At 53.1% G+C, this 25,299-nt stretch overlaps 6 non-coding genes across 6 annotated transcripts; 3 read left to right on the plus strand and 3 right to left on the minus strand.

Annotated features, from left to right (window-relative positions):
* Positions 1–2,113: 2,113 nt before the first annotated feature.
* On the minus strand, positions 2,114–2,195 carry TRNAS-AGA (transfer RNA serine (anticodon AGA)). The gene has a single exon. It is a non-coding gene; the product is annotated as a tRNA-Ser (tRNA).
* Positions 2,196–4,087: 1,892 nt separating this feature from the next.
* On the plus strand, positions 4,088–4,159 carry TRNAG-UCC (transfer RNA glycine (anticodon UCC)). The gene has a single exon. It is a non-coding gene; the product is annotated as a tRNA-Gly (tRNA).
* An 8,480-nt stretch (positions 4,160–12,639) lies between these two features.
* LOC112544963 (small nucleolar RNA U3) lies at positions 12,640–12,855 on the plus strand. The gene has a single exon (XR_003088405.2). It is a non-coding gene; the product is annotated as a small nucleolar RNA U3 (small nucleolar RNA).
* A 2,050-nt stretch (positions 12,856–14,905) lies between these two features.
* Positions 14,906–14,978, minus strand: TRNAA-UGC (transfer RNA alanine (anticodon UGC)). The gene has a single exon. It is a non-coding gene; the product is annotated as a tRNA-Ala (tRNA).
* Positions 14,979–17,399: 2,421 nt separating this feature from the next.
* TRNAR-UCU (transfer RNA arginine (anticodon UCU)) lies at positions 17,400–17,504 on the minus strand. The gene is made up of 2 exons: positions 17,468–17,504; positions 17,400–17,435 (listed from the first exon to the last, which is right to left on the minus strand). It is a non-coding gene; the product is annotated as a tRNA-Arg (tRNA).
* Positions 17,505–24,486: 6,982 nt separating this feature from the next.
* TRNAV-AAC (transfer RNA valine (anticodon AAC)) lies at positions 24,487–24,559 on the plus strand. Its single transcript has one exon. It is a non-coding gene; the product is annotated as a tRNA-Val (tRNA).
* The last annotated feature ends 740 nt before the right edge of the window (positions 24,560–25,299 follow it).

The raw sequence follows: 25,299 nt of genomic DNA on the forward strand, positions 1-25,299 counted from the left end.
CCATGACTCAAGGCCTGCGCAGCCCAAGACATTTGATCCAAAACAGAACTGGCTCATTTAATGCAGGGAAGGTCAATCAATGGCATTGAACCAGGATGGACAGGGCACGTGTCCCTAGCTGGTGTATTCTAGAAGCTGGGAATGGGCGACAGGAGGGATCACTTAACAATTGTCTGTCCGGAGGATTCCCACTGGGCAATGAAATTGGCTGCTGTTGTGAGACAGGATCCTGGGCTAGTTTGGCAACTGGCATGGCCCAGTCTGGCTGTTCTGATGTTCTGTTTGGTTTCTGTTCTTGTCCCCTCTGGGCAATGGAAAATGGACCCATGTCCTGAAGGGGAGAGAAAGTGGCCTGTGAAAGGCTAGTGTAGGTGAGCAAAAACACATGCTTCATGTGTCCCTGGTAGTCAGGGAAACCAGCCTCATCTGTATTGATGAAATCTGCCTGGTCTTTGCCCTTTTCCATCACAGGGAGGGCCAGTGGGCTGAGGGAAGGGAGGGGCTGGGGTGCCAGAGGCAGGCTCTGACTGGGAGACACTCCCAGCAGCCAAGCACATTTCTCAGGCAGCCCCTTCCCTGCGCAGGGGGTACAGGTCACACGCCTGGGTGAATAAGAGCTTGTGGGGACTGGCCAGGGCTTCAAGCAGGCAGCTCCCATTGGCCACAAACAATCCTGGAGCAGGGACCAGGCCTGAAGCCTTTTCCTCTACAGCTGAGAGACACAAAGGGCCCAGCAGCCCCTTCTCTCAGCTGTGCGTGGGGGCAGGGCGAGCAGGGAATCTGCCTGAGGCTTCTTGCTGCCATGTTGGGTGGCTTCATGGGCTGGATCCAGCCCGCTGGCCTGTATTGCCCAGGCCTGGCTTAGAGGGAACCTTGGCTCTGGCTGTGGGGGAGGGGCGCTGTGGACAGGCCAGTCTGGCCTTCCTGGGAAGGGCATGACGCCATGCGGCAAAACATCCTGGACAGAGAATTACAGGCCACGCAGGCCTTTTACCACAGCCAACGTAACTCAATTGGGAAAGCGTTAGACCGAAGATCTAAAGGTTCCTGGTTCAATCCCAGGCTTTAGCAGGTGCTAATAGGGGCTAATAATTTCAAGTTAACAGGTTTGTTTAGAGCTTCCCTCACAAACTGCCTGGTAGAATGAAAGCTGAACTACAGCCTGGGGCTCTATTCTTCCAGGGGGCAGGTACAAGGGCTGCAGTTGCAGGAAATCAGGTGACACCACAAGAAACACTCCCTGTGGGCCTGGCTGGAATGTGGCATCACATGAGCCTGTTGTTAGCACCAAAGTGCCCTCCTGGGGGCTGAGGAGCACTAGAGCTGTTGGGCAGCTCTGCTCTCCCAGCCTGGGGCTGTCTGTCTGGGCCATACACACACTGGTCCCTACCTCCCTTTCTAGGACAGGGCTCCTGCTGTTCCTTGGTTTACTCAGCCTGGGAGTTGGGCTTATCCCAAGCAGCAGGAGCTGTGTTTATCTGGGGAGACACAAATCAGAGCAGAACCTCCCTGTCCCCCATTTCTGCTTGGCTTTGAACCAGGAGCCTTTTGCACATTAAGCAAACATGATAATCACTACCCCACAGAAACATCCCACAGAAACATGCTTAAGTTAGTTTTTGTCTGTACATAAACTTGGACAAATATTCTGTTACTAATTCTTTGGCCAAGGCAGAGAAAGAGCAGAGAACAAGACCCGCTCCTCCTCTCCCTCCCCCAATACTTCTATAGACCCTTTGCTCCCAACACAGGGCGGGGGGGGGGGGGGCGCTGTGTGCCTCGGGAGGAGTGACCCACATCATATCCCCAGCATTTCTGCCCTTCATGGATGGACCTATGGGGGCAGGCCCAGATGTTTCATCCTCTCACTCAACTCCTATCACACTGTAGAGCAGGGCAGCCCCCGGGGTAGGACTGAACCATGGGGTGCTCAGCAAGGGGCAGAGGCTGCAGGAGCTGAGAGTTTCCCTAGAGCTCAGGGACCCATAATGAGGCACCATGGCCCCTGTCTCTCTCGGAAGGCGCAGAAAGGGATTGACTGGGGACAGGGAGAGTGGCTCAGGGGTTGTGCAGCTTGTTGCCCTGGTTAGGTGTGTGGCCAAAACACAGGCCTCGCTGTGAGCAGGATTTGAACCTGCGCAGGGAAACCATAGTGGATTTCTAGTCCAACGCCTTAACCACTCGGCCACCACAGCTGTGAGTTTAGCAATGCCCCAGGGCCAGAGAAACTGGTAACTAATCCCAGTGCCTAGGCCTCTCCTCACCTGCCCCACAGAATTCACAAGGCAAACCTGGCTCCTAGAACACAGGGGGAGCCTGGGGGCTCCTTGCTGGGCCATGGGGTGAAGCATCAAACCAGCCTCCTCCTGTGGGCCTGTGAGTGTTGCTGTCCCTGCTGTACAGACAGGGCCATAGAGACAGGGAGAGATTCACTGAATGGGCCAAGGGCACCCATTGAGTTAGAGCCCAGCTCTTCCCCCAGCTCCCTGCCCCACCCACCAATATGCTGACTCCCTCGCTGCCAGGGGGCTGTTTGCATTGGCCTCTTTTGCTGTCTTTTCTGCTGTGAGACATTGGGACAGTTGGCCAGAGCGTCCCGCAGTTGCCATCTCCCTCTGCGCAGGTGCTGTCCAGAGCCCCGACTAGCAAACGCTGACACTGCTGTTAGGTCCAGACCAGAGGGGAGTGTTTAAGGGTTATTTCAGAAGAAGGGTTTTCTCCCCAAATAACTGCATCTAAACGTTGTTTTTTATTTCACAATAAAGTATTTTGAAACAGCGCCCAGACATGATGCAAATATAGCGCGGGATATTTAAATCCCGGTTTCATTTACAATTTTGAATGTCTCCATCTGCATCCCTCTCCTGAAGGAGACTGCAAGTGTCGACATGTCCTGTGTGTTGCAACCTCCCAGCACTCACCTGATGTTCCCTCTCCGCTGCCTGAAGACGTTTGGGAGTCCTCCTGCATCCCCTGGAGCTGCAGGACATCAGTGTTGTCATCCTGAAGCTGCAGGCGCTGCTGCCCAGGTGTCTCCATCCCAGACTCCACAACTCTCCCTGGAGACAGGGGCTCCCCACACCCCGGGATTCGGTCCAATTCCTCACAGTATGCACAGTGCTGCGGTGCTTCCCCAGAGCGGGACCTGCCCTCACGGGCCCTCACATACCCCTCCCGCAATTCGTTGACCTTGGGTCTGACTTGGTCTAGGATGCAGGAGTGGGGAAGCGGCTTTTCTTTGTAAGGGCAACAGCCATTCGGCCATATGTTAGATAATTACATGGAGGTTAGGTCCATAAAAGGCTGTTAGCCAGGGGGTAGAAATGGTGCCCCTGGCCTCTGTTTGTCAGAGGCTGGAGAAGGATGGCAGGAGACAAATTGCTTGATTGTTGTCTTCGGTCCACCCCCTCCAGGGCATGTGGTGCTGGCCATTGTCGGCAGACAGGCTACTGGGGTAGACGGACCTTAGATCTGACCCAGGACGGCCGTTCTTATGTTTTTATGTTCATAGATGTCTGCATTCCTCCCCCTGGACTGCCGGGCCTGCAGAGACTCCCCTTCGGATCACAGCTCCAAGAGGGTCTTTATCTCTGGCCCAGACACTGACAGTGCCTGGTGTTTGCTGCCCCCTGCTTGGTCCTGTGATGTGTCCCTGAAGAGGTTTCTGGGGGTTGTGCCTGTGACATGGCTCTCCAAAAGGAAGAAGTGCTCGATCTTAGGCAAAGGACCCAGAAACAACACTTTACAGCAAAAAACACAAGGACGGCTCTTGATCCGCATCCCTGGGCCACACAGAGTATCCAGAAGTCACTTTCCCACCTCTCCCTTGGCTGCTCTAGAGCTTAGCCCAAAGTCTGATAAACTCTACTCTCCCACCCAACAACCTCTGGGACTCCTCTCCTGCCCGGCTCCTCACACCACGGAGAGTGCAGGGCAACCAGTCCCCCAGCATCACCACTTCTCGTCTTTGCCTAATAGCTAAGAAGTTCTGCTTTACCCAAACCACACAGGCACCCTCTTGCCTCTGGCTAACCTCATGGCAGATGTAGGATTTCCTCACAAATTTTCCCAGCAACTTTGCAGGCAGGCATTGGTGGTACAGTGGTGAGCATAGCTGCCTTCCAAGCAGTTGACCTGGGTTCGATTCCCAGCCAATGCAATGTAAAGAGGGAGCATTAAAGCACCTTGCTGAGCCTTTATTTGAACCCTGAAAAAACAGGCACAAATGAGTTCTGCAGCTGCGGGCTGCCTCTCACCGCTCTTCATCCTCTCCGAGAGCGTGCACAGTAATGCGGTTCCTCCCTCACATACCCCTGCCGCAATTCCTTGACCTTGGCTCTGACTTGGTAGGATGCGGGGGTAGGAGGGAGGTGGCCTTTCTTTCCTAGACCATTGGCCATTTGGCCAAAAATGTCGGCATTCCTCCGCATGGACTGCAGGGCCTGCAGAGACTCCTCCTGGGATCACAGCTCCAAGAGGGTCATTATCTGTGGCCCAGACTATGATGGTGCCTGGCGTTTGCTGCCCCTTGCTTGATTTGATTCCCAGCCAATGCAAGGTGGGAAGAGAACAGGCAGCCTCCTGGGGAAGAGCTTATTTAACCCTGAACAACAGGCACAAGTGGGTCCCACAGCCAAGGGCTCCCTCTCACGGCTTTTCGTGGGGAGCAGCTCAAACAAAACTAATTTGGCTGTTGTGGGGTCTGCATGGGGCTTGTACCCGTGACCTGGGCATTATTAGCATCAAGCTCTAAACAGCTGAGCCAGCAGGCCCATGAGTAGCCCCACAATAGAGGGAAGAGAAGAGTTTCCCTGCTATTGGGGGAAGCCAGCCAGGCCAAGGCCCTTTTAGCCCCTGGGTCTGTGCAGGCTGGAGCCTCCTCTTACCAGTTTTCTGGCCTATTTCTTGAAAAGCTCACAGTCTTGTGCCTATTTCTCTTTCCCTGTCCATAGCAGGCAGCTAAAGGAGGGAGACAGGGGTAGAACAGTCACCACAGCAAACATATCTGTGGCCAGCACAGGGCTTGGACCCGTGACCTTGGCATTACTAGCTTCATACACTAACCAATTTTACTAGCCAGCCAACCCAAGCACAGTTCACAAATAGCCCTTTTAGAAAGGCGTGTCCGGCAGCTGAAGGGCTGTCTCTGCAGCTGCCAATGGCTCTTCTCTGACAGGGCCACTAGTGACTCACTGTGACGTGGGCTGGCTAGTCCAGCTGGTTTGACATTTGGTCAAGGTGGCTGCTGGCTGGCATGGTGCACTGAGACCCAGGGCAAAGAGGCAGCTGGAATCTCTTGCTATCAGCATCTTACCTCCCAGCTTCTTCCCTGTCAGCAGCAGCCACAGCCCCTTTCAGGCCCTGGGTCAGCCCAGCAGTTCCATGGGTGGCCAGGGGAGGCCTCTTCTGTGTCCCAGAAGGACCTGGGAAAATATGAGCAAAGGAAGCAACAAGGCACCACTGGAAGTTGAACCCCTGGTCTTCTGTTTAGAAGAAGCAAGCTAAGCCATGGTGCCCCCCTCAAGCTATTGGGTGAAACTGCTCTGTGGCCCCAGACAACACCTTTGACTCCCAAAGTGCAGCAATTTCCTTCCAGCCCTGGCTGTGTCTGCGGCTGAGCGGCACAAAGGAAGATACAAGATCCCTGCTGGGGTCTTTGCCGGATGAACATACCTGAGGAAAGAAGCTGGAAGCGCAACAGACACACAAAAGGGGACGAGGGACAGTTTGAGTCGCACATAAGGCTGGTGGCGCAGCTCAGCCAGGGACCTTATCCACTCACAGAGCTTCACAGCTCCACGCTGCAAACCCCACCAGGCAAACTGCCCCATGGGCCTTGCCTGCACCATGCTCAGGGCCTGGGGTTTTTCTGTCCTTTTACCAGACCAAATAACTAACCACCCCACTGCTCTGGAGTCTCTGCCTCTCATGGGCCTTCTCATCCTCAGGTCCACTTTGTCTCCAGACAGACCGTGCTCTGCCACAGGCTGTCACTCCTGGGCCTTCTAGAGCAAAATGTGCCTCTTCATTCTGACTTTGAATACCTGGGCTTTTAGCACTCAGATCTGCATCTTACACCAGCATTTGCTAGTACAGGGTCTGAACAACTTCTGCAGAGAGAGAGAGAGAGCAACTGTGGAGCATCCATGCTAATTGTTTTAGAGAGCAGAGGAATGTAAACCCTTTGCCAGTGAGAGAAACTGTCACCCCAGATGGAACTTGAACCCAAAAACCCTGGTAGGAGGCCAGTGCCTTGTCCATTAGGCCACTGGAGCACACAGAAAAGACTGTCAGGGAAAGAAATTCACCGTTCTAAATCTCCTTTCTTCAACTTTTAGCTCCTGATTAAGCCCCTTTGAAGAAGCCAGATACACAGGAAGGGCTGATCACACCCCTCTGAAAATCAGCTTTCCATGGGTATCGGTAGCTGGCTCCAAGTCATGGGCTTTGACATCTCGTCTCCCTCCCGAAACCAGGGAAGTGTCTCCCACCGCTGCAGCCTCCTGAGGCTCTATGGCCCTGTCTGTACAGCAGGGACAGCAACACTCACAGCCCCACAGGAGGGCCCCTGGTCTAGCAATGTGGCCCCCTGAGCAGCCTCTGATGTTCCCTGCTTGAGCCCCAGAACCAGCCCTGAGTGAGGGGGAGCAGCTCATACATGTGAAGGGGCTGGCCAGGGGTAGGACATGAGCCTGCAAGGCAGCGGTGACATCACAAGGAACTTTTACAGCACCTCAGCTTATTGGCTGAGAGGCAGTGACCTCATAGAGCAACCTTAGCAACAGCCAGGCAGGACAGGGGCAATTTCAGAGACCCCCATGTCCTGGCTGCCCAGAATCTCCTTTGTGAGGTTTTCCCTTGAACTCTATGATTATTCTCTTCACTTTCCTATTGTTTGTCTGTGTGATCGCTGTCTGGTTTGTAACTGTTTCTGTCTGCTGTATAATTAATTTTGCTGGGGGAAAATCAACAAAGGTGGTGGAGTGTGATTGGTTAGGTAAATCATAATAGTATGTGAGCTTTGGTTAGTAAAATCATATTAAAATAATTGGTTAAGTAGGACTCAATTTTCACTCTATAAACTGGGGTCCAAGGAGACCAGGGAGAAGAAGGAAAAGGGGAAACGAGAAGAGGAAGAAGGAGGGAAAAGAAAAGGAAGGAAGAAGACCAAGGAGGAGGAGGGAGACCTGGAAGCAGAACTCACCTCCAAGGCAGCCTCAGACCAGAGCGCCCAGGACCCCTCTGTACGACCGGTGAAATGGTTTGCTGTGTGAATTCTGTGGGTCAGGTGACGTCAGGCCTGGGCACTGAGATTATTTATGAATTTCCCTGGCCTGCTGTTACTTTGAGCTGTGCTGGCCGAGTGGTTGAGGCATTGGCCTTAAGTTCTTATAGCGTTTTCCTGCGCAGGTTCAAATCCTGGTCACAGCAAGGCCTGTATTTTGGCCACACCCCTTCCTAGGGCAACATGGTACCCAGACCCTGAGAAGAACATGCCTGTCCCATCAGAAAGGACACCTGCAGAAGGCAACATAGGCTACAAAAGCTGGAGAGAACATGGATTGCAGGGTCCTGCCTAACAATAGGAAAACCAGTCTGGCTTTCAGCAGAGCCACCTCCCCATGGACACAGCCAGGGGACCAAGCAGCTCTAGTGGCCCCTCCCTCTCCCCAAAAGCCGGCCCTGGTTGGGGAGAAAGATGCTGGGCCCAGCGGCCTCCCTTCACCTGGAAGAGGCAGAAGTGATGGAGACAGGCCCAGGGGTGTGTGGGCTGCAAAAGCCTCTTGTTCAACTCCTAACAATGCAAACATTGGGGAGTGTAGCTCAGTGATAGACTACAAATTATATGAGCGTTACTTCAAATCCAACTGACCATTCAATGGAAAAATGTATCTCTCCAATTCCATTACATTCTAGGTTTCTATTTTTTGGATTCTATAAATGAATACGACCCCTTACTGCTGTCCTCTGCCAACGCCCATAAACCAGGCAAACCCGTCCCTCAGCTGGAGCCAGCTCAAACCCGCTGTGTGTCTGGTTTCTGTTTCCATCCGTTGAACAAGGGTGTGATTTGGAAGCCCAATGGCAGGTCCTTGGTCTCCACGGGCTGTGCTGTGCAGAAGAACAAGAACCACACCCAGCTGGGGAGGAACGGCCTAGTGTGTATTGCAATTGGTGGAGGAGGTGCCCAAATCTACCGGAGATGGGCAGGAGCCTGTTACAAACACACAGTAAACACCGTTATCAGACTGCCCGGTGCACATTCCTACCATCCCTTATGCACACAACATACCTGGGGCTCTAATTACTGGCCACCTGCCATTCACACAGATCATTGTTCCTTGTGACTTTCAGGTACATTCATACGGCAGCTGTTTAAACATAATGTGCTTCTATTGCATGATCAGCACCAGAATCTCCGACTATGGCTACACTACGAATTTTCTCAGCAAAAAAGGTGCTAATGAGGGTCTCATTTGCATGAGTCATGATCTTATTTGCATATTTTCTGGCAAACTGATTTTGTGCTGGAGTTGCTGTGCAAAAACAAGCAGTACGGAAGTTTTCTTTTTGTGCAAAACCCCCTTTTTCTGCAAGATCAGAATACCTCTTCTGGGGGGGGGGGGCATAAGAATCTTGTGAAAAAAGGGGTGTTTGTGCAAAAAAAAGTTCGCACTGCTTGTTTTTGCACAACAATCCCATTGGCAGAAAATATGCAAATGAGATTGTGACTCATGTGACTCATGCAATTGAATCCCTCATTAACATATTTTTTTTAAGGAGAAAACTTCTAGTGTAGATGTAGCTTCTATGAGTCATCATTAGGCCATGTCTTCACACAGATGGAGCTTGCTGCTGAAATCCATCTTCCAGAGCTTGATTTAGCAAATCTAGTTAAGCCTCACTAAACCAAACCCCTAGGGCACCTCCTGCTCTTTGCTACTATCCTACTCCCACTGTGAGGGCACCACCAAGCTCAGCTGAAGGTAAAACCAACTCCAGATACATGTCGAAGAAAAGGCCCATTGACCTGGCAACAAGGCACCACTGGGAGTTGAACCCAGGATCTCCTGCTTAGAGACAGGCGCTTTAGCCAACTAAGCCATGGTGCCCTCCTTGGAAACAGCCCTCAAACTGTTCTACTTTATGGTTCCAGACACCCCCTTCCCATTCCAAAGTGCAGCCGTTCCCCATTCCCCTCCAGCTCTTGCCATGACTCAAGGTCTGCGCAGCCCAAGACATTAGATTGGCAGCTGGTACCCAAAACCATTTTGTCAATTGTAGCAGCAGGCCCCAAAGGGACAGACCCAAGGCAGCCGCCTGGTCCTAAGGCCGGGCCTGCAGCCAGGGGGAGGGAGAAGAATCTCTCCTTTCAGCTGGAGTTGAATCAGCCACCTAAGGACACTTGCCCAGCACCCGCTACAGGCCTCTGCTCTGCCAGCTGAGCTATGGAAGGTGCCTGGGGCAGGCTGCTTTGCCTATGTTGGCCCTCTCATGAGTGCCAGGGCAAGAGTCCCCCGAATGGGAGGGCCAGGAGAACCCAGCAGCACAGGGGTGTCACTGGCGCTTCACCCGCAGAAGGACCCTTGAGTGATCCAGGCAGAAACGCCGCGTCTCGCTCCCTGCAACTCCCCTTGCTGCCCTGGCAGGCGCTGCCCCTTCTCCCACCGGCCTGGGCCTGGCCTCCCTCCCCCGCCCGGCACCACAGAAAGCCCCTTGGTATGAGCCTGGGCAAGCTTAGGCCCTGGGCTCTGGGGCCAGCCCCGTTGTGGGTCAGAGCCCCCTGGCCACAATGCTACTCCAAGGGGCCTGGTTCCAGGGCCTCCTAATCCCAGGGACTGGGGGGCTGGAGGCCTTTGCCCTGGAGCCTCAGAGCTCCCTCAGTGCCACCTTCCAGGAGGGGGAATCTCCCGCAGGGCCGGTGCGATGTAGGAACCTCTCCCAGGGCAGTGCCCCCAGCCCAGTCCCTGCCCCTTGCAGGGGCAGGTAAGAGATACCCCCTCCCCTTCCCCAGAGAGCAGCCCCCCAGGGCTATAGGGGGCGGATCTGGCCCAGGGCTGCTCCCAGCAGAGGTGGCTTTGATCCCAGCCTGGGTCCAGGGAAACTGCTCCCAGCTCCCAGCATGTGCGAGGTTGGGGGAGTGAGCAGATCAGCGTTTGCAGATATTTACACTTATTTGCATAATGCGTATGCAGATATGCAGGGCTCGGCAATTAGGGCAATCTGCCCACCCGTGGTGAGTAGATTTTAGCCCGGTGCGGCGCTCAGTGCAGTCTGTGCATGCACAGTGATATGTAAATAAAATGTTACTGGTCTGGCAAAAGTTTGTGAATGGTTTGTCTGTCCATGGTATAAACACAAAGGCTGGAAACACTGGCCTGATCCCTGGGGGCTTGCCGAATGCAAGGCAGGGAAAACATTGGGTGAAGGGAGGGGGCATATTTTCCCCACCAGGCCTTTGTTCCTCGGAATCCCTGGGGACGTTGGGTTTTGTCTCATTTTTCTTCCCTTTTCCCTGCTTCCCTCTTTGCTGTGAGGAGGGGGCAGCTCTCGCCTTTGCGGTGGGAAGCCATGGTACAGGGATGGGATGGGCACATGCTCTGAGAGGGAGTCCCTGGGCTGTTTGGGGAGAAAAGTTTCTCATGTCTGCTCTCCTCCACACCACCAGGATGGCCGCGTGGTTAAGGTGTTGAACTTAAGATCCAATAGACGTTTGTCTGTGTGGGTTCAAACCCCACTACTGGTAACTTCCCTTCTTTGGCGAGACATTGATCAGGATGGTGTTTAATCCTGCTGTGAGGCAGGGGACTGGACTTTGTCTCTGAAGGTCCCTTGGGCTATATCTGCACTGCGCTGGGTTCTTGTGCAAGAACACATCCATGCTGGTGTGTGTGTGAGCTGTGCTTCTGTGCAAGAGCATCCATGGCAGTGTGTGGATGCTGTCTTGTGCAAGAAGCCCTTTCTTACCACACTTTACTATAAAACTTCTTGCACAAGAGCGAGTGGGCAGTGTGGCCCTTCTTGCGCAATAACCGACCAGTGTAGACACAGCCTTCCAGTTCTAGTCCCAGTTCTGATTGGCTGAGCAGGGGCCAGTGACAGGTGGGAGACTCAGGACTTTGTTAAAGCGATGAGGAGTCCTGTGGCACCTTATAGACTAACTGAAGTGTAGGAGCATAAGCTTTCGTGAGCAAAGACCCACTTCTTCAGATGCATCTGACGAAGTGGGTCTTTGCCCACGAAAGCTTATGTTCCTACACTTCAGGTAGTCTATAAGGTGCCACAGGACTCTTTGTCGCTTTTGCAGATTCAGACTAACACGGCTACCCCTCTGATACTTGATTCAGGCCTTTGTTGTTCTCCTTAAGTCCCAGCAAATGAGCCAGAACCAATCGACTGCTGGGGGAATTGTTCTGCTTCTCGCCAGTGGTTGTCTCTGAGCAGCTCCTGAGTCTCTCTGTGTCCCGATGCTTCTAACCCACTGGCTGAGCCATCCCTAGGCTGGACTGTGGGGCTGTAGCTCCTTTGAGGCACTTTATTCTGATCCGTCAGGGTGTGAAACTCCAGACTGAGGGAGAGTTTCAGCATCAGGCTTCTGGGTCCTTTTCTTCAGTCCCCACCCCACTCAGTAACCCACCCCCAGCCTCTTCCAGCACAGCCTGCCCCACCTTCCCCTATAGGGCTTCCACAGGGGCCTCTGTCCCAGGGGGAATGGGGAGCCTCTGCCCCCGGCACCCACCCAGCCTGCTGCTGCTCCCACAAGAGCAGAGGATTCACCCGACACAAGTAAGTGCCTCTGTCCCCCCTGACCCCCGCTGCTGGTTTTCCCTCCTATGTAGCTTGCTGGCCTAGGTAAGGTCACATGAGACTGCTCATATCACCCCTCACCTCTCCCCCGCCAGCATGGAGCCCTGGGCAGCCGCCCTGCTCGCTCAGGTCTCAGGCTGGCAGGGCCTGCAGGGATACTGGGTTTGAATGACAAGGTGTTGGAGCAGCTATTAAAAGGCTTCTTCCTTGGCAGGGGCATTGTGCTTGTGGATTGGCTATTTCTTGGATGACTGGTGCTTGCACATGCAGCTGGGCTTTAGCAAATCAGAATGACGCAAGTCGTGAGTAACCCAGCGCCTCTGGAAATGGGAGTGGAGTAAAAAGTACAATATTGTCTAAAAAAAATAAAATAACTTGAATAAAAATCAAAGTGTGACTAAAATAAATGACTTGAGTAAAGTACAAATACCCAAAAAAGGTCGTGAGCAGTGTGATCAAGTATTTCTACTTAGTTACTTTCCACCTCTGCCCGGCAGGCAGGGGTTCCTGGCCCCTTGCTGGTCTGCGGACTGGCAGTTTGTTACCACTGACTTAGAGGAGCCCCAGGAACTGCAGTTTCAGGAAGAAACAGCAAGAGATTTTGATTGGCTGCCAGGTGCTCCACATTCTAATCAGGAGGCGTGTGTCTGTAAACAGGGACACGGAGCATATTCTAATATACAGATTTCTAAACCTAGTGGAGTGTGTTTGAATGGGACAAGCATTTTGCTGAGATTATTTCTGTTTCACACAGATGTTGTGTGAAAACATTCCTCATGAGGAGAAAGTGAATGCACATGAGTGTGGGTGTGTAGCGAGCAGGCTGCTGTTAAGACTGTGCTTTCAGGGATCATTTCTATAGTTGGTAACTAGAGAAATACAGCTGAAAGTGGTTGGTCTCGCTAGCCATGAGGATGAGTGATAGTGTTCTCTTCTGAGCATGAAGCAAGCAGACAGTGTTGTTTTAATGTAATTGCTGTCTGCTGTTGATGATTGTTCCTTCTTTTCTGTTGGGAAGCTGGAGGAAGAGAGCACAAGCTGAGTGGTTGGCTACTGTCAAAATGTTTAAAATTAGTTTTCAAGTAGAAAGGAGCAGGGATTTCACTTTATAATCCTGTCCTGGCTTTTCTTGAATTCCTGGTTTTACATGTGCTACCCTGATCCTGATGTCTTCATGTTGTTCTCTCACCAGCTTTTGGGTCTTTTTCCCTGTGCTTCTCACACTCAACTTAGCTAGTATCTTAGATCTGCTTCATGCGTTGTCCCTCATCTGTTCCTTAGTGGCCCTGGGGGAGACAGATACTAGGTGCAGCCAGGTATTAATTATCCCTTGGGTTAGTGTCTTTCTCCCATAACTTGTAGCTAAGATATTTGTTAGTAACTGGCAGAGGCCGCTGGGGCTCACCCCCGAACAGGCGCCCACAGACTCAATATTGGTGCACAAGATGAAACTCACCCTGCTCCTGGAACAGAAACACTGATGAGCAGTGAGGCCCCTCCCTGGCAGCACCGAGCAGTGAGAGCTGAGTGAAGGGGGAGGCAGGACCAGGGGGAGAAGGCTCCATGACTGTGTGAGAGGGAGGCTCTGCCCTGGCCAGTGGGGAATCGTTGCCTCTCCGAGGGGCCCAGGCCTGATGGGTCATTTCCCCAGGTTACTGAGTGGGGGCTGGAGCCAGTTCTGTGTTGTCTCCTTCAACAATCAAAGCAAACCAATGGATCTTGTGCAGACCTGACTGTGCTGGGCTAGTGCTGTGTGTGCCACAGAGCTTCCTGCAGGGCTGCCCACACAGCAGAGGGGAGGGGCAGTTTGAGTCACCCAGCTCTGCCCCTTCTGAAAATGGCAGGTGCTGTCTTAGCAGTGAGGGAGAGGTGGGAAGGAGCCTGAAGTAACCTCTTGGGTCACAGCTGCTGTAACGTGTGATAGTGAAATAAAAGGTTAGGCAGTTGTCCAGAGGGTAAATTGACCAGGGATCTGTGGCTGGTTTCTTGGAACCAGACAGGACTTGTTCGGGGTAGGTGGGATTGGGTGCTAGGACCCCCCACCTGTGTATTAGGCCCGGGGCCATCTGGGGCATGGATATTGCTGAGGTGTCGGAGGGGTTTTGCTCGTGAGGCTTCAGGCAGGCAGCTGAAGCACTCTGAGACTGGTTTGTGGCCTGTTTGGAGAGGTCACCAGTCTGGGGGCTATAAGGAGCCCCAGATTTGAGCAATTCGCCCTGAGCGGACGCCCTCAGCTGTGCCCAGATACGGCCCGGTCCGTCACAGGGGACCATTCTCCCTTGTCCAGAGGGACAAGAACAGCCAAACAGAACATCAAAGCAGCCAGACTGGGCCATGCCAGTTGTCCAACTAGCCCAGAATCCTGTCTCGGGACAGCAGACAGTTATTAAGTGATCCTTCCCATCTCCCATTCCCAGCTTCTGGAATGAACCAGCTAGGGACACCTGCCCTGTCCATCCCGGTTAAATGCCATTGATTGACTTTTCCTGCATTAAATTATCCAATTTTGTTTTGGGCCTTCTTGCAGATTTCAGTTTTGCAACATCCTCTGGCAGGGAGTTCCACTGGGTGCAAAAATGCTTCCTTTTGGTTTATTTTTAACTTGGTTACTTATCAGTTTCATTCTCTCACCCTGGTTCTTTAGTAGGAGAAAAAATAATTTCTGCACCCCTGTCATCATCACATAAACCCCTGTCCCGTTGCCCCTTGCTTGTCCCTTTCCCAAGCTGAGAAGAAGAAGTTCCATGAGCTCCTGGGAGCTGCTTACCAAAGAAGAGGCATTTCCTGTGGAGAAGATGGCCAAGCCCAATCCCCTACACAGAGCCCCAGGAAATACCAATGGACATTGGGAAAGCTCCCTCTCGGGCACAAAGGCAGCACTTTTCCAATGGAGCTAATTCTGCCCCACCTGCCCCCTGCCTCCAGTGTTCCTGGCACTGCCTGGCCCAGGAGGGCTGGTGTCCAGCAGCTCTCTGCCTCAGTGTGGCTGGCTTTTGGGGAGAGCAACTAGGAAGTGGGGGAAGGGGGCTAGAGCAGCCACTTAGCCCCTGGCTGGCTCTGCCAGTAAGAAGATGATGATGATGATCTCCCTGAACACTGGAGAATGTGGGCATTGATCCCACTGCCTCTTGCATGCAAAGCAAGCGCTCTACCACTTGAGCTAATTCCCCTGCTGTGGTAAGTTTGGCCTTCTTGGAGGCTCTTCCCTTCTCCACAGGGACGTCTGTCTTCTAGGTCAGTTAGTCGTGGGAAAGGAGAAGGCTCCGAAAAGGCCTCAAGGGCAACTCTCAGGAAGGAGACTCCCTGCAGCAAAGCCATGGGCGGGGAGGGCAGCGGCAGGGTGTGGTCCCTTTGATGACCCCTGCCCAGCAGCCTGTCCCACCTGGTCATTGTCATAGACTCTCTGTGAGGTCATCACCTCCCAACCTCCTTTAGCCAATAAGATGTGGTGCTGCAAAAGGCCCTTGTGATGTCACTGCCACACCCACCCCTGCCCTCCAGGGCTAATGTCCTGCCCCAGGCAGCCCCTTTGCCTGGCTGAGCTGCTCCCAGGGGTGAAAGTGACACATTTCTTACAGGGGCTGTTCTATTGGGCACCACCCTTTGGGGGGGGGAGGAGGATCCAGGCAGGAAGTCAGGGGAGGGGTTGTGATAGGACAGTACCTGTAAGAAATTACAGTGTGGAGTGTGGGCGACTCAGGGCAGGGATTTGGGGAGTGTGTGAGAGTGGGGGGGGGGGGGCTCAGGGCAGGGGTGAGGATGTGGAAGGGTAGAGAAGTCAGGGCACACGCAGCCTTTGTTACTCACCTGGGTCGGCTGGCAGCTGACACGCTGTTCCTCGCTTCCCTTCTGCTGCTTCATATTTTAGGGTGCCCTCCGCCTGCCCCGTGCTGAGAGCCAGGCCCAAGCAGGAAAGAGGCGGCTGGGCCCTCTTGGTGTCAGGGTCCCACCACCCACCTTCCCACCATCAGCAGCCACAGCCCCTGTCAGCCACTGGGTCAGCCCAGGAAGGGAGGAAGGAAATGGGGCCAAGTAGTGAGTTAGGGTATGAGAGGCAGGCAAAGCTCATCTTGCCTTGCAGGGCCACCAGCAACAGCATGTGTCTTGTGCGCTGCTGTGGAGTAAAGCATCCCTGAGGGAGAACCCTGCCCCCAGGGCTACGTCTAGACTGGCCCCAAATTCCAGAAAAGGGATGCAAATCAGGTAAGTCAGCATAGGGAAATCCGCGGGGGAAACTGGTAAATAATCCCAGTGCTCAGGCCTGACCTCACCCACCCCACAGAATTCACACAGCAAACCTGGCTTCCAGCACACAGGGCAAGCTTGGGGGCTCATTGCTGGGCCCTGGGGTAAAGCATTAAACCAGCCCCCTCCTGCGGGGCCTGTTAGTGTTGCTGTCCCTGCTGTACAGACAGGGCCATGGAGACAGGGAGAGGTTCACTGAACGGGCCAAGGTCACCCAGCTAGTTAGAGTCAAAATCTGCCCCCAGCTCCCTGCCCCACCCACCGACATGCTGACTTCCTCGCTGCCAGGGGGCTGTTTGCATTGGCCTCTTTTGCTGTCTTTTCTGCTTTATTACAAGAAAGAAAAGCACGAGAGTAAGTTTATTAAAGTACAGTACGTTACATGCACCGAATCTCCCAGTCCTCGATGCAGGCTCTAGCAGAGATGTTACAGCTGCTGGTTTAAAAGTTCTTATTGCACATCCTACGATCAGGATGGGTTCACAGGTCTTCTGGGCTCTTCAATCCCTGCAGTGCTGCCTCTGGGATGAAGTGCTGAGCTGAGAACAAAATGGCATCGACCGCATGGCCTCTTTATACCTCCTTCTTGGCCTCTTCTGGTCTCAGCCGGTCACCTGGTCCCCAGCCTCTCTCTGCTGGCCGCTCTTAGATGTCCGCCCTCCTGCTTTAGGTGTGTCCTTGGGCCATCAAGTGCCATTGTTCTACAGGGCTTCACTACTCAGCCTGTCCATAGCAATGCTTAACCACATTCCAAGAAATATTCAGCTTCCACACAGATTAAAGATCTACACACACAGACATTATGTACTCACATAAACAGTGTACACAGGATCAGAAAACAACAAGCTCCCATTCAATACCCCACATGGCTCCCTTTCATACCAATTTCTGGGGCCAACACCCCCACCTAGGGGTGCAGCAGCGATCTGGCTGCTTCCCTCCAATTCGGTAATGTGACAGAAGGGATGTTCCAAAACAGATGATTTTTCCCCAAAATTTGGCCCAGTGTACACAGGCTAAAATTGGAAAAGCCTCTTCCAAAAAAAGAAGCAGAAAAAGCTATGCAAATTGGGGTTTCACATACTTCTTTTTCCAGAAGAACAGTGCAGTGTAGACATAGCCTGCCTGTTGCACAGCAGTGGTAGGAGACATGGAGGGACAAAAGGGTCTAACGGCACCAGCAGCCTCTCAGAACCACCCCCGTCCCAAACCCCAAGTCCTAGCCCTTCCCTCCACCCTTACTGGGGTCTACTGGGAATTGCCTGGATGCCAGCCCACCCCAGTGTCAGCCTAAGGACTGAGAGGTCTGTAAAAGCTGCACCCTGGAAATGAGGAAGCAGCTAAAGTGACTCTGGTGGGACTTGAACCCACAACCTTTGAATGTCTAGCTGGGCTCACATTAACCAATGCAGCTTAGAAGTCCAACGTGCTTTCCATTGCACCACAGAGCCAGGTGGGCTGTTGGGGTTGATATCGCCAGTCTCTGCTTTGCAGCATGGCAACTGCTGGGGGAAAAGAAAGGGGAGCCAGGTCTGTCTCTTTTAGGAGAGCAGCTTAGAAGAAGTAGAGGGGGGCCCCTGACAGTGAAAACTAGGAACCAGGACAAAGCTGTAGTTGGAGATCATGGGCATCAATCCCACTACTTCTTGCATACAAAGCAAGGGATTTCTCACTTGAGCTAATTCCCCTGCATGTGAGCACTTCCTTTGCCCCACCCACCTTGTTCCAGACCCTACAACGTCTCTGTGGCAGCCTAAGGCTCCTTTTTGAAAGAGCCACTTGTGGGACTGACACCCGTGGGCCGGCTAGCTCGGAGGTTTAGGACGTGGTGCTCATATCACACAGACGTGTCTTAAGAGCAAGCCCCTTATTTCAAACCATAACGGGCTCGCTATTCCGACGTCCCTGCAAACCTCATGGTGCAAGGAGCGAGGGACATTTCGGAACAGCGATTTATTTGGAACTAAGTGCTGTGTAGCCAGCGTCAAATTACAAAATAAGCTATTTCAAAATTGACTTGAAATAAGCTACCCAATTGCATCGCTTATTCTGAGCTATGGGACACACCCCGAGTGAGTTAGAGCCCAGCTCTCTGCTCCACCCACCCATGTACTGACTCCCTCGCTGCCATGGGGCTATTTGTATTGGCCTCTTCTCTCTGTAGCTAGGCTTCAGCCAGGACTGAGACTCAGGCAGGAGAATGTGACCCAGCTCCCTGCACCTGGGCCCTGCATTTCTCATCCCTTCAGAGACACTTGCTAGTGGAGGAATAAATCAGTCACATGAGTGTAGATTATGAAATGTTGTTGTTGCCTTGGAAACTCCCCACAGACCTTCTCCCGGGGGCCCTGGGCAGCCAATCACACTGCACAGGTTACTTGGAGGTGAGTGTGCTGTGTAGACGTGCCCGTCCTGTTGAGGGCCAGCCTGATAGCGGGAGGCTCTGGCCACTTCCTTTCCTTGTCTCTCTCAGGCTGTGTCTACACTGCAGGGCTACGTCTACACTTCAGGCTTTTTGTGCAAGAGGAGAAGTTCTTGCGCAAAAACTTGCAGAGCGTCTACACTGCACGCACGTTCTTGCACATGTAAATTTATAGTGCAGCATCAGAAAACAGGGCTTCTTGCACAAGGGTTATTCCTCTCCCCATGAGGAATAAGCCCTCTTGCGCAATAACTCATCCACAAGGAGGCAGTGTGGAGAGCCAACAGGGCTTTCTTGCTCAAGAAAGCCCTATGGCTAAAATGGCCATCAGAGCTTTCCTGCGCAGGAGAACCTCCACACTGCCATGGGCGCTCTTACAGAAAAGCACTTCTCTTGTGCAACAGCACATGGGAGTGTAGACACACTGTTGTGCAAGACCTTTTGCACAAAACAGTTCTTGAGCAAGAAGTCTGCAGGATAGGTGTAGCCAGGGGGTGTTTGGGTTTTTTACTAGCACTGAGCTTTAGGGACTGGTCCTAGCCAGGAATGTGTCTGGTGCTGGTTTGTGACACTCTAAGGCCGTGTCTACACTGGGCGTGAGAGCAACGCTGCCGTGGTTGATGTTCCAGGCTCTAGGGAAGACCCACTGATTAGAACTGAGCTGTGCAGAGTCTTGTAAAGGGAACCGCAACTTCTCTGGAGATTTGCTGAGTTTTATATGAGGGTTTATCAGAAGGGACGTTGTGGGCTCTGGAACAAGGTGGGTGGGGCAGAAAAACTCTTCAGAGGTAGGGGAATTAACTCAAGTGGTAGAGCGCTTGCTTTGCATGTGAGAGGCAGTGGGATCGATACCCACATTCTCCAGTTGTAAATTTTTGCTGCTTCCTCTTTTCCACAGACAGAGCCAGCCAGGGGCTAAGTGCTTCCAGGGCCTTCTTCCCTCTTCCATAAGGCAATGGGCTGGGTTCAGCAGTGTAGGAGGCGTCACGTTTGCCTCCCAGGGAGCAGTTCCCTGGCTAAAAGTCAGGCAGATAAAGTCCAGCCTGCAACACCCAGTGGAGAGGATTTGCTTGCCAGGGGAGGGCAGACACAGACCAGCACTTGGGAGCTTGGCTGCCAGCTGCTTAGCACATCTGGACACAGAAGAATCCCAAGACTTGGTTCTGCCAGGCTCATTTCCCCTCTTCTGTTTCTTTTCAGCTCCCTGCAAACTGCCTCCCAGCTGTGGGTGAGGCTGAGTGTGTGTGAAACCAGCTGCACTTTGGATGATTTTGTTAATTGTTTAAAAAGCCTCAGGCACCTCTTCAGCCTGGGGAGGTGGCTGTAACCATCCTTCCCGTGTGTCTATACCAGAGTCCAAGAGACAGATTAGAGTTTACTTCTCAGTGGTCCCGCGTCCCTCCTTTATCTCTGCGGTTACAGCCCCTGCTCTCTCCCATTTCTGGCCCATCCCCCAGGTGTCCATGTTGTTCACTTGCCTGTGGGCTTTGGGCACCTGCCCCAATCAAACCTAGTTTAAAGCCTCCTCACTAGGTTAGCCAGTCTGCACCCAAATACTCTTCCCTTCTTCGACAGGTGAACCCCACCCCTGCTGAGCAGCCCTTCCTGCAACAGCATCCCATGGGCAAGGAAGCCAAAGCCCCCTGCCCACGGAGCTGTAGCTCTCTGTGCCCAGGGGGCCAGACACCGCCTGGGCTCGATGGCTGGAGGGAAGTGGGGAATGGCTGCACTTTGGGAATCAAAAGTGTTGCCTGGAAACATAAAGAGCTTAGTTGGCTAAAGCACCTGCTTCATAAACAGATGGAGCTGTAGCATTCTGTGCCCAGGGGGCCGGACCCCACCAGGGCTGGAAGGCAGGAGGGAAGAGGACACCCTCACTGGGGTCTGCTGGGAACTGTCTGGACTCAAGCCCACCCCAGTGTCAGCTTAAGGATTGCCTGCTCTGTAAAAGGTGCCCTGGAAATGAGAAAGTAGCTAAAGTGACACTTGAACCCACAACCTTTGAATGTCTAGCTGGGCTCACATTAACCAGTGGAGCTTAAAAGTCCAACATGATTTCCATTGCACCACAGAAACCACTGGACTGCTGAGCTTCATATCTCCACTCTCTGCTTTGCAGCATGGCAATTGCTGGGAGAAAAGAAAGGGGAGCCAGGTCTGTCTCTTTTGGGAAAGCAGGTAGGAAGAGGGAGGGGCCACTGAGCTGAGTCAAAATAGGGGATGAAAACTGAGCTGTAGTTGGAGAATGTGGGTATCGATCCTCCCACTGCCTCTCACATGCTAAGTAAGCGCTCTACCACTTGAGCTAATTCTTCTGCATGTGAAAGTCTCTACTGTCCCACCCACCTTGTTCCAGAGCCCAAAACATCCATGCGGCTGCCCAAGGCTCCTTTCTGAAAGGGCCACTTGCTCAAGAAATGGCTAAAATGGCCATCAGAGCTTTCTTGGAAGGAGAGCGTCCACACTGCCATGTGCACTCCTGCAGAAAAGCACTTCTCTTGTGCAACAGCACATGGCAGTGCGGAGACACTGTTGCGCAAGACCTTTTGCACAAGAATTCTTGCAAAACAGTTCTTGAGCAAGAAGTCTGCAGGGTAGATGTAGCCAGGGGGTGTTTGGGTTTGTTACGAGCACTGAGCTTTGTACAACAGCCCAGGGAACATTGTGAAAAGGCAAAACCTTCCTGCCCTGGGTGTCCCTGGCCAGCCAGCGAGTGGCACAAAGGTTCCCTGAAGTGCTGACTTCAGGTGGCTTGAAATAAATTTTTATCATTCGGTTGAGGTGGCCAAGTGGTTAAGGGACTGAACTGCTAATGTGTTGTGCTCTGCACGCATGGGTTTGAATCCCATTGTTGTTGGGTGTTAATGACCCTCTCTGTTGCTTCTCCCAGAGGTTCAGTGCCAGCCTCTCCTGTAACCCTGCCTGCCCCAGCCCCTCCCACTGCAGCCTGGGGAAAGGGGAAATCTCCACAGAGACACTCCCAGCTGGGACCCTCAATCCCTTCTGCCCTCAAGGGGAAACCTCACAAAGGAGATTCCAGGCAGCCAGGCCATGGGGGTCTCTGAGATGCCCCAGCCCTGCAGCCTGTCCCACCTGGCTGTTGTCATGGCCCCTCTGTGAGGTCACTGCCTCCCAACCAATGAGCTGAGGTGCTGCAAAAGTTCCTTGTGATGTCACTGGTGCCTTGCAGGCTCATGTCCTGCCCTTGGCCAGCCCCTTGGCATGTGTGAGCTGCTCTCCCTGCCCCCCTCACTCAGGGCTGGTTCTGGGGCTCACACAGGGAACATCAGAGGCTGCTCAGGGGGCCACATTGCTAGGCCAGGGGCCCTCCTGTGGGGCTGTGAGTGTTGCTGTCTCTGCTGTACAGACAGGGTCATAGAGCCTCAGGAGGCTGCAGCGGTGGGAGACACTTCCCTGATTTCAGGAGGGAGGTGAGACGTCACGGCCAATGACTGGGAGCCAGCTACAGATACCCATGGAAAGCTGATTTTCAGAGGGGCTTAATCAGGAGCTAAAAGTTGAAGAAGGGACATTTAGAAGGGTGAATTTCTGTCTCTGGGAGTGTTTTCTGTGTTCTCCTTTGCCCTAATGGACAAGGCAGAGGCGTCCTCAGTCAGGGGTTATGTGTTTAAGTCCCACTTGGGGTGATAGTTTCCTCTTACTGACAAAAAACTTATCTTTCTTTGCTCTCTGAGACAGTTGGCAAGGATGCTCCTTACTCGGTCTGTCTCTCTACAGAAGTTGTTCAGACCCTTCAATAGCAAATGCTGGTGTTAGGTGCACGTCTGAGTTCTAAAAGCCCAGGGCTGCATCTAGACTGGCACGATTTTCTGCAAATGCTTTTACGGAAAAGTGTCCATGCCAATCTAGACGTGGTTTTGTGCAAGAAAGCCCCGATCGCCATTTTCACCATCGCGACTTTTTGTGCAAAACAGTTTTTAGCTATCTACACTGGCCCTCTTGTGGAAAAACATTTCCGGAAAAGGGCTTTTGCCCTAACGGGAATGTCAAAGCCGCTTGTCATATGGGCTCTGGAACAAGGTGGGTGGGGCAGGGCATTTGTTCCCATGCACGGGAATTAGCTCAAGTGGTAGAGCGCTTGCTTTGCATGTGAGAGGCAGTGGGATCAACACCCACATTCTCCAGTGAGAGATGGCTGCTTTTTCCTTTGCTTTACAGGCAGAGACAACAAGGGGACCTAAGTGCTTCTAGGGGCCTCTTTGCAATAGGCAGTGGACTGGTTTCTGCAGTGCAGGGGGTGTCACGTTTGCCGGGCATAGAAAAGTTCCCTGGCTAAAATCCAGACAGGCAAAGTCCTGGCTGTAACACCTAGCGGGGGGATTCGCCTGCCTGGGGAGGGCAGGAACAGACCAGCACTTGGCTGCCAGTTGTTTGCACATCTGGACACAGAAGCATCCTGAGCCTTGGTTTTACCAGCCAGTTTCTTTTCAGCTCCCTGCAAACTGCCTCCCAGCTGTGGGTGAGGCTGAGTGTGAGTGAAACCAGCTTCACATTGGATGATTTTGTTAATTGTTTAAGAAGCCTCAGGCACCTCTTCTGCCTGGGGAGGTGTCTGTAATAGACGCCTAGTGTGACAACACCCTGGGGTTTTACCCCTTTAACCTCACCCAGAGACTCCCAACAAGTCCACTCCTGTGTCCATCTCCACCTCAGGCCAAGTGTTCGCATGTTTCATATCTAAGGAAACTCCTCCTCCCTTTTTCCTGCAAATCCAGAGCAAGCTGTATCCTTCTGTGCCAATATTCCAATAAAGTGCATTATCCCACCAAGTCCCTGTGATACCAACTTCTTCCTGCTTATTACCCATAGTCCTGTGTGTCTGTACCAGCATCTAAGACACAGATTAGATTTTGCTTCCCAGTGGTCCCGCGTCCCTCCTTTATCTCTGCTGTTACAGCCCCTGCTCCCTCCCATTTCTGCCCCATCTCCCAGGTGTCCATGTTGTTCACTCACCTGTGGGCTTTGGGCACCTGCCCCCATCAAACCTAGTTTAAAGCCTCCTCACTAGGTTAGCCAGTCTGCACCCAAATACTCTTCCCTTCCTCGACAGGTGAACCCCAGCGCTGCTGAGCAGCCCTTCCTGCAACAGCATCCCATGGGCAAGGAAGCCAAAGCCCCCTGCCCACGGAGCTGTAGCTTTCTGTGCCCAGGGAGCCAGACACCACCTGGGCTCGATGGCTGGAGGGAAATGGGGAACGGCTGCACTTTGGGAGTCAAAAGTGTTGTCTGGAAACATAAAGAGTCACTTCGGAAGAGGGCACCATGGCTTAGGTGGCTAAAGCACCTGCTTTATTAACAAAAAATCCTGGGTTCAACTCCCAGTGGTGCCTTGTTGTAACCTTTGCTCACATTTTCCTACGTCATTCTTCCCCACACACCTCTCCACTCAGCCTTTTCCTGAACCAGCAGTTCCATGGGTGGCCAGGGGAGGCCTCTTCTGTGTCCCAGAAGGGCATAAGTAAATGTGAGCAAAGGCTGCAGCAGTAACTGCTTTTTATTTGGCAAGTGCTTTAGCCAGCTAAGCCACTGTGCCCTACTCTGACCCACCTCTAAACTGTTCTACTGTATGGTCCCTGACAACACCATTGTCTCGCAAAGTTCGGCCATTCCTCATTTCCCTTCTGCCTTCCCACCCTGGTGGTGTCTGGCTCCCTGGGCACAGAAGGCTACAGCTCAGTGGGCAGAGGCTCTAACATGCCCATCTGCCCCAGCCGCTGGGACTGTAGAGTTGCCTTTGAGGTTCTGCAGGGTTGGGGGAGGGCAAAATTTAGCAAACTTTTGATTCTCTGGCTTGTAAACCCCTTGGTCTCAGGGGTTTAGGTTGGAGTCCCCAGGTGGGGCCCGGCCTCCTTCAGTTTAGTCCCTTCCTGAGGGCACAAAATAGACAACAGAGAATTCCTTTGCCCTGCAGCAATCTCTGTTGGCCAAAGGGTTAGCAACCGAATATTTGCCCAAGCTTAAGTGCAGTAGCAGAAAACATTTTTGAGTGTGTTTCTGTGGTGTAGTGGTTATCACATTTGCTTAACACGCAAAAGGTCCCTGGTTCAAAGCCAGGCAGAAACACAGGGTCTTCTCTTATTGCGGTTCCCCTGGGTGCCCACAAGGCAGTTCCAGGGCCTGCCCCCTGGTGCAGGGTTTGGCAGCATGTGCGCTGGCTTTCAGGAGCTTGTGGGAGACAGCTCAGCAGGTTAGGCTGAGAAAGGAGAACGCGGGGGGGGGCCTGAGACTTCTCAGTGGTGCCTTGCCTGACACCAGGTCATTGCGGCCACTCAGTCCAGGGCCTACCCTGGAAGTGCCACTACCGTGGCTGTGCACCTTCGGGGCAGTGTGGCTGTCACCTTTGGTGCAAGTGGACACAAAGCCACATAATGTCCCGCCTCATGCCCAGACCCCAGCCACCCCATTCCCCTGGCTTTCTTCTCACCCAGCACCCCCAGCTTGCTTTGCCACCCTCCCTTGTTCCTGCTCCCCCACCCTGCTCCTTTATCCACGTTCCTTATGCTCCCTTTCTCCTGGCCACACACGGCTCCTTGGCGCTTCTCAAGCCAGGCCCTGCAAGGAGCCACCAGGGCAGGAACCAGCCCTTGGAGCTCGGCTTGCACCGGATCTGGGAGTTTTCCCACCACATCTCACCTGGGAAGAGGTGACTTGTTCTCCTTCCTTCTGACCTTACGTCTCCGCTCCCTTCAAAGATCTCTGCTGCCTCGGGACCCACATCTTCAAGAGCTCTACCATTTGAGCTAATTCCCCTGCCTCTGCACTTTTCCTTCCAGAGCCCACAATGTCCCTGCAGCTGCCCAAGG

Source organism: Pelodiscus sinensis, chromosome 31, assembly GCF_049634645.1.
Source record: "Pelodiscus sinensis isolate JC-2024 chromosome 31, ASM4963464v1, whole genome shotgun sequence".
Classification (NCBI taxonomy): Eukaryota; Metazoa; Chordata; order Testudines; family Trionychidae; genus Pelodiscus; species Pelodiscus sinensis.